This window comes from Gavialis gangeticus, unplaced genomic scaffold (genome assembly GCF_001723915.1).
Source record: "Gavialis gangeticus isolate Ggan-Ray unplaced genomic scaffold, GavGan_comp1, whole genome shotgun sequence".
Classification (NCBI taxonomy): domain Eukaryota; kingdom Metazoa; phylum Chordata; order Crocodylia; family Gavialidae; genus Gavialis; species Gavialis gangeticus.
The window spans coordinates 16,524,275-16,530,573 of record NW_017729026.1 but is presented as its reverse complement, the minus strand read 5'-3'; the positions used below and the strand labels follow the sequence as shown (position 1 = coordinate 16,530,573).

At 44.6% G+C, this 6,299-nt stretch overlaps 1 long non-coding RNA gene across 1 annotated transcript; it reads left to right on the top strand.

The window, feature by feature from the left end:
- The first annotated feature begins 2,975 nt into the window (after positions 1 to 2,975).
- Positions 2,976 to 6,061, top strand: LOC109299725. The gene is made up of 3 exons (XR_002097965.1): positions 2,976 to 3,083; positions 5,470 to 5,474; positions 6,048 to 6,061. It is a non-coding gene; the product is annotated as an uncharacterized LOC109299725 (long non-coding RNA).
- The last annotated feature ends 238 nt before the right edge of the window (positions 6,062 to 6,299 follow it).

Sequence of the window (6,299 nt, the reverse complement as noted above, 5' to 3'; positions counted from 1 at the left end):
ATAGCTTTGCATAATTAAAAAGATAAAAATAACACGAAGGCCTTTTGCTATCCTAGTTATGCAGTCAGTTTGATACTTCTGAATAAGGTTTACCATTTCATTTCCAGTAAATTATCTTTACTGGAGGCTGGAGCTATCTTAGTGAAAGACTCATGCAGTGGCAAGTGGCCAGTAGCTAAAATTTCTCTCATAATATCTGTACGAGCTGGCAGAGACAATGAGTCCTACTAAATGTTTCCCACAGGAGCAAAAAAAAGTAGTAGAAGAGAACAGAGCTCCTCAAATAAGCTATTTGCTCAGCATGAACTCTCTGAGGAGACTTGAATGGGTTTTTGTCAAGTTTAGACCTTTTGTTGAAAAAGGTTTATAGGATAAAAAGAAGCCTTGCTTGACCTTAAGTAAACTACATTAGATATCCTTGACTCCTGTGGGGGTATTAGCCTCTCTCAAAATATCTTTTTATTGACTTTCCCCCCTTCTTTTTTTTATTTCTTGCAGCACTTCACTTCACATTAATCCAAAACACTCCAAGAATTGATTTTTGTTTGGTTTTATATTCATCATGGAATGAATAAAGAATGTTTAAAAGGTTATCCCACATCATACATGAGTCTGAAAATAATTCTTTTATGGCTTGTTATTAAAAACTCCAAACTACACATTATTCAAGGTATAAAGTTATGATCACTAGACAAGTAGGAGCAGAGATTATAGGATTATAGGAAAGTAAGACTGAAAGGGACCTCATGAGGCCCCCTGCCCAAGCCAGGATCATCCCCAACTAAACCATCTTTGCCAGGTGTGTGTCTAACCTGTTCTTGAAAATTTCCAAGGATGGAGGTTCCACAGTTTCTCTAGGTAGCCTATTCCAATGCTCGACTGTCCTCATACTAAGAAAGTTCCTCCTAACCTCCAACCTAAATTTCACCTGCTGAAGCTTGGGACCATTGTTCCTAGTCATGTCCCCTACGGTCATGAAGAAAATCCATCTCTACCCTCTATGTAACTGCTCTTCCAGTATTTGAAGACAATCCCCCCTTAGTCTTCTCTTTTACAGACTCAGAACCCCTAGTTCTTTCACCTTTCTTTGTAAGTTTTACCTCCCAGGATCCTGATCATTTTTGTTGCCCTGTGCTGGACTCTTTCCAAACTGTCCACATCCTTCTTGAAGCATGGTGTCCAAAACTGGGCACATTACTCCAGGTGAGGCCCCCACCAGTGCTTGAACAGAGCTAAAGAATCACTTTCCTGAATTGCAAGTGACATTCCTGCTAATACAAACCCAGGATACTGTTGCCCTTTATTTATTTTTGTGCCAGCTGCATCTCAAATTGTGCCTTAGCCTTCTTAATTTTCTTTCTGCATGCCCATATGATACTGTCATATTCACTCTTAGTACTAAGACCGAGTCACCGCTTTTCATAGGATTCACTTTTTGAGTTTCAACTCATGGCAGAAATTGCTGTCTAGCCAGGCTGGTCTCCTGTTGTACTTCCCATTCCTCCATTGCATCAGGATTGGTTGCTCCTGTGCTCTTAAAACAGCCTGATTAAAGCAAAGCCAGTTCCTTTTCCCCATCAAACTTGCCTCCCAGGGAATCCTACCCACCAGATCCATTAGTTTGTTAAAGTCTGCTTTTCTGAAGCTCAGTGTCCTTATTCCGCTGCTCTCCTTCCTTCCTCCCCTTAGGATCTTCAGTTCTATCATTTCATGATCACTGTCACCCAAGTTGCCTTTTACCTTCACAGTCTCAACCAGTTCCTCCCTGTTTGTGAACAGTAAGTCAAGAAGAGCTTTCCCTTTAGGTGGCCTCTCTACCATCTGTATCAAAAAGTTATCCCCACCACACTCCATGAATTTGCTGGACTGCTTGCACACTGCTGTATTTCCCTCCCATCAGATTTCCTGACAACTGAAGTTCTCCATGAGAACTAGGTCCTGCAATTTGGAAGTTTCTGTCAGTAGTTTAAAAATGGCCTCATCCACCTCTTTCCCTTGGTTTGGAGACTTGTAGCAGACACCTGCCATGATATCCCCCCTGCTGCTCTCCCCTCTGATCTTTACCCAGAGGCTTTCAGTAGGCCTGCATTTCACTTTGTAGTGCACCTCCAAACACCTGTACATTTCATTCATGTATAGGGCAATACCTTTTTTTCTCTGCCTATCCATGACCAGTCATGTGAACTACCCACCATGTCTCTGTAATCTTAGTCATATTATACTAGGACCTCCAGTTCTTCCTGTTTGTTCCCTTTACTTCTTGCATTAGTGTATGTGACAGGGCAGCAAGCTTGCCCTGTCATGGAGCTCCGGGGAAGTGAAGGGAAAAAAGGAACTTACCTCGGCAATGAGCCTCGGAGAAGAAGACTGGTGTGATGAACCTAGAGATGGGCAGAGAGGAGGGAGACACCCAGATGGCAGAGAGAGAGAGGCCCAAATGAAAACAAAAACAAAGAGCTGCAGGTGTGGAGAAAGCAGTGAGAAAGTGGCTGATGTGGAGGGATGCAGTAGATAGCTGGGGAGTATTAAAGGGGAACCAGATGTGTAGTTGGTTCCCAAAAAAAGAAGAAAAAATGCCTAGAAGAAGATCCACCGGAACATGGGAGGGTGACAGCATACGGCCAAGAGAGGAGGCTGGAAGAAGAGTCCCAAAGACAGACTTATCTGAGAAGCCAGAGAGAGGAGACAGCGGAGACAGCTGGGTCAGTGAGTCTGACTCCAGTGGACATTGGGTACATTCTGTAGCAAAACCCCCAGGTTTTTCTTTTTTTTTTTAAACTTAAAAATACATTCCCTCCCCTTCTCCAACCACTTCTGACTTTCTCTCTGCCCTCTCTATCCCTTATAAGTAATTATAAGTAGTCATAGGTAAGCTAAGTTCTTGTATGCTATTATTGTAATAAGCCCATTTTTATATTGTAAATGGTGTTCTGTTATGTTTTTACTGATTTTTACTATTTTATATTGTATTAAATTGTATTCCTATAATTTTTGCATTGATTTTTATTGTTTCATATTAATATTGTATGGTTTAGGCCTGTGCCTGTAAAGTTAACCAAAATAATGTCAGGTCTCTATTTTGTGTCCCCTGCCGAGGCATGCTGTACTGTATAGTGTGCTGCAACTGTGACTCATGTCTAACCAATCTCCTGTAAATTGGTTCCTAGATGAATGGTGAATGCAAGTGAATGAAGGGTGCTTGTGGCATAATGGTAGCAGGTCTATACAGAATGACCAGTAATGACTGGACTATCAACTCAATGACCCGACCATTGACTTGCATTTGCTCACCCAGGAAGCACAGACCTCACCCAGGAACAGAGATGAAAATCAACACTTAAAAGATAAAGAACCTACAGGAACCCAATATTTGGAAGACAAAGACCCTACAGAAACCAGCAGCCCCACCATTGTAACCCACCAGACAATGAGAACACCTGGATCTGCACATATGCATCTGAGTAGTATTGGCCCTTGCCTGGGCATGTCTTTCCCACAGGAGACATAGGTAGCCCACCCCTATAAAAGGAGTGGTAGAGTGTGACATCCTTTTGACGTCCTCTCCATCTGGACCAGCACTATGCCACACCACCTATCCAACCAGAGGCCCTGCCAGTGACCCCCTCTGGACAACACCTTGCTGGAGAAGACTTCAACTGGCCATCGAGGATCAACTCACAGCCTGGATAGATACCTATCACCCACCTTCTTCCCCCAAGCAAGGGACCTGAACTCTGTTTCTGCACAGCTGGACCTCAAATCCCTCCATTAAGCCTTTCCTCTTCTGCTACCATTGTGTGGGGGTGTGTGAGAGAGTGTCTGTGTGTGTGTATGTGAACCAATAACTTTGCGGGGCTGTATAGTTTGTTGCCTGTTTAATAAAACTGTTATTTAGGAACCCCGAGTTGGGTTTTTGGTCTTACTGATCTCCTAGCCCTGCTCTAATCTCTGCTTTCCATCCCTCTAACCTTCAGCTCTCTCTCTCTCTTCCTGTCATCTCAGCTCCCTCGATCTTCTGGCTTTCTCTCTCAGCTCTGCACCTCTGCTTCTCTGACTTCCTGATCTCCCAACTGGCTCTCCCTGGCTTTTGCCACTGCTCCCCCGATCTTTCTCTTGAACTCCTGGTTCCCTCCACTTGGAGCCCCAGTGACCCTGAGTAACCCTGGGGCACCATGACCATGAGTAACCCTGGGGCACCATGACCCTCAGTAACCCTGGCACCATGACCCTGAATAACCCTGGGGCACCAAGTTACCCCGAGCACCCTCTAGTGTCAACACATGGCCACGGAAGTGCATGTTTGTGTGTGTGTATGTGTGTGAGCCCCTAGTATTGTATATGTAGTTTGTGTGTGTATAATATTGTGTCATGCCCTTTTGCCTAACAGTGTGATATTGAGATCCTGAGCATTGATCTGGTGCATGTCAAGTCAACAATTTCAGGGAACCTAGAAAAAGAAAGAGACAAAACTGAGTGGGGAGGTGAGTTAGGAGAGGTGACCCCTCATATTCAGATATTGCTAGATAAGGACAGGGTTGAATGGAGCGACGGTCTGCTTGGGACCTATGCAGGGAAGAATGGGGAAAACAACCAGGACTGAGAGTGTTCTGAGTGAGAGATGGAGCAAAGTACTTCAAGAGAGTTAACTCTCTACGAGAGACATAATAAATATGAAGCTGCAACATCAGGTGCAGTAAGGGCAGGGGATGGGGATGGTTGAGCCCTGTGAAGAGGAGTCAGTCTTCTGAACTGCAGACATGATACCAACCTCATCGCTCAGGACTGTTTATCTTCGTACCTTTTTTTCCCCATCAAAGTTGTGACAGGTGAGAAGTAAAGGAGATTACCTAGTCCATAAAAACAAGAGATTGTGATTTTATTTTGTGGGTGTGGCTAATCTCTCACAGTATATAAACATTTCAGGTATCTGACTGACTCTTCTATTCTGAGAACATTGGGAAGGCTTCCATTATTGTTTCCCTTTACTAAATTTTTATCCAAGTCCCCAGGCTCTTTAGTTACCTCTGGGCTTTTGTCCTCATCCCCAATGAACCTAGTTTAAAGCCTTCCTCAGCAGAACTGTACATGAAGACACCCTTCCCTCTCTTCACCGGGGGGGTCCCATCTCTTCCCAAGAGCCCATCTTCTTGGAACACTACCCCATGTTCAAAGAAGCCAAAGCTTTGCTAGTGACACCACCTATATTGCCACTAGGGCTGTGTGAAGCTTCAGTAGCCAATTTGATTAAGAGGAGATTCAGCTCGATTTGGTGGCCAAATGTCTGAATCCAAATTGAATCAGAAGACCCATTAAATGGTCCAGATTGAATTGGAAGTATCCTGTGGCAGTGAAGATTGCACTGCCCGCTTGGAGGAGATTACAGGAACCTGGGAGAAGAACAAGGAGTGCCGGAGTGGGTGCTCTGAGTACAAACACTTACTGCATGACAAACCAGTAAACAGAAATCAGGATGTGTGAAGATTAAAAACACCCACTTTCATGAGTTCCTGTCAGTTCCAGTTGGCTGGGCATGGGACAGAGAACAGTCAAAAGCTGCACCCAGCAACAACTGGAAGGAGAAAGGAGGAGGAGAGTGAGTGAGACATAGAGGGAACTCTGAAGGAAGTCTTTTGAAGAAAGAAAAACAGAGACAATGCCCCAAGAAGGGTAAAAGGATGAGGGTAGGAAGCTCTCTCCTTTTGAGGCTTGGAGGAGTCTCCATATTTACTGAGACTGGGAAACAAGAAGAAGGGATCTGTGGGATCCAGTAGAATGCCAGTTCCTTCAGCATGTGAAGCTTCAGTGTGTGAAACAAGACAACTAATCATGAGTGGCTGTGGTGCAGGACAGGGGTACCTGAAAGAAACTACGAACCCATGGTCTAGCAGCCAGCCAAAGTTAATTATAAGAATAATATAATAAGCCAGAAAAAAAACAAACCCAGAGATAGACAGCCAGTAGCCTCGGGTCTGAGTCAAGCAAGAAACCAAAGCTGAGCATGTTAAAAAAATCCAAAATGGCCAAAGGTCAATAGCCATTAAGAAGAGCAAGCCTCCCTCTTATTTTCTTTCTTTTTACACCAAGTCATGGCAGGTGAGATTGGGCGGACATGCTGAGTAAGAAAATTGATTATAAGACCGGCTGTGACCTAGGAGCTAGCACACTCCAGCCCAGCGTGCCCCATGCAGATCCAGGGGCATGTTTGCTCCCATGCCCTCCCAGTCTGGTGGTGAGAGCTGCCAGAGAAGCCACCAGAAAAGCAGCTCCCAGACCGGCAGCGTGCAGTGGCGGGAGCCCCC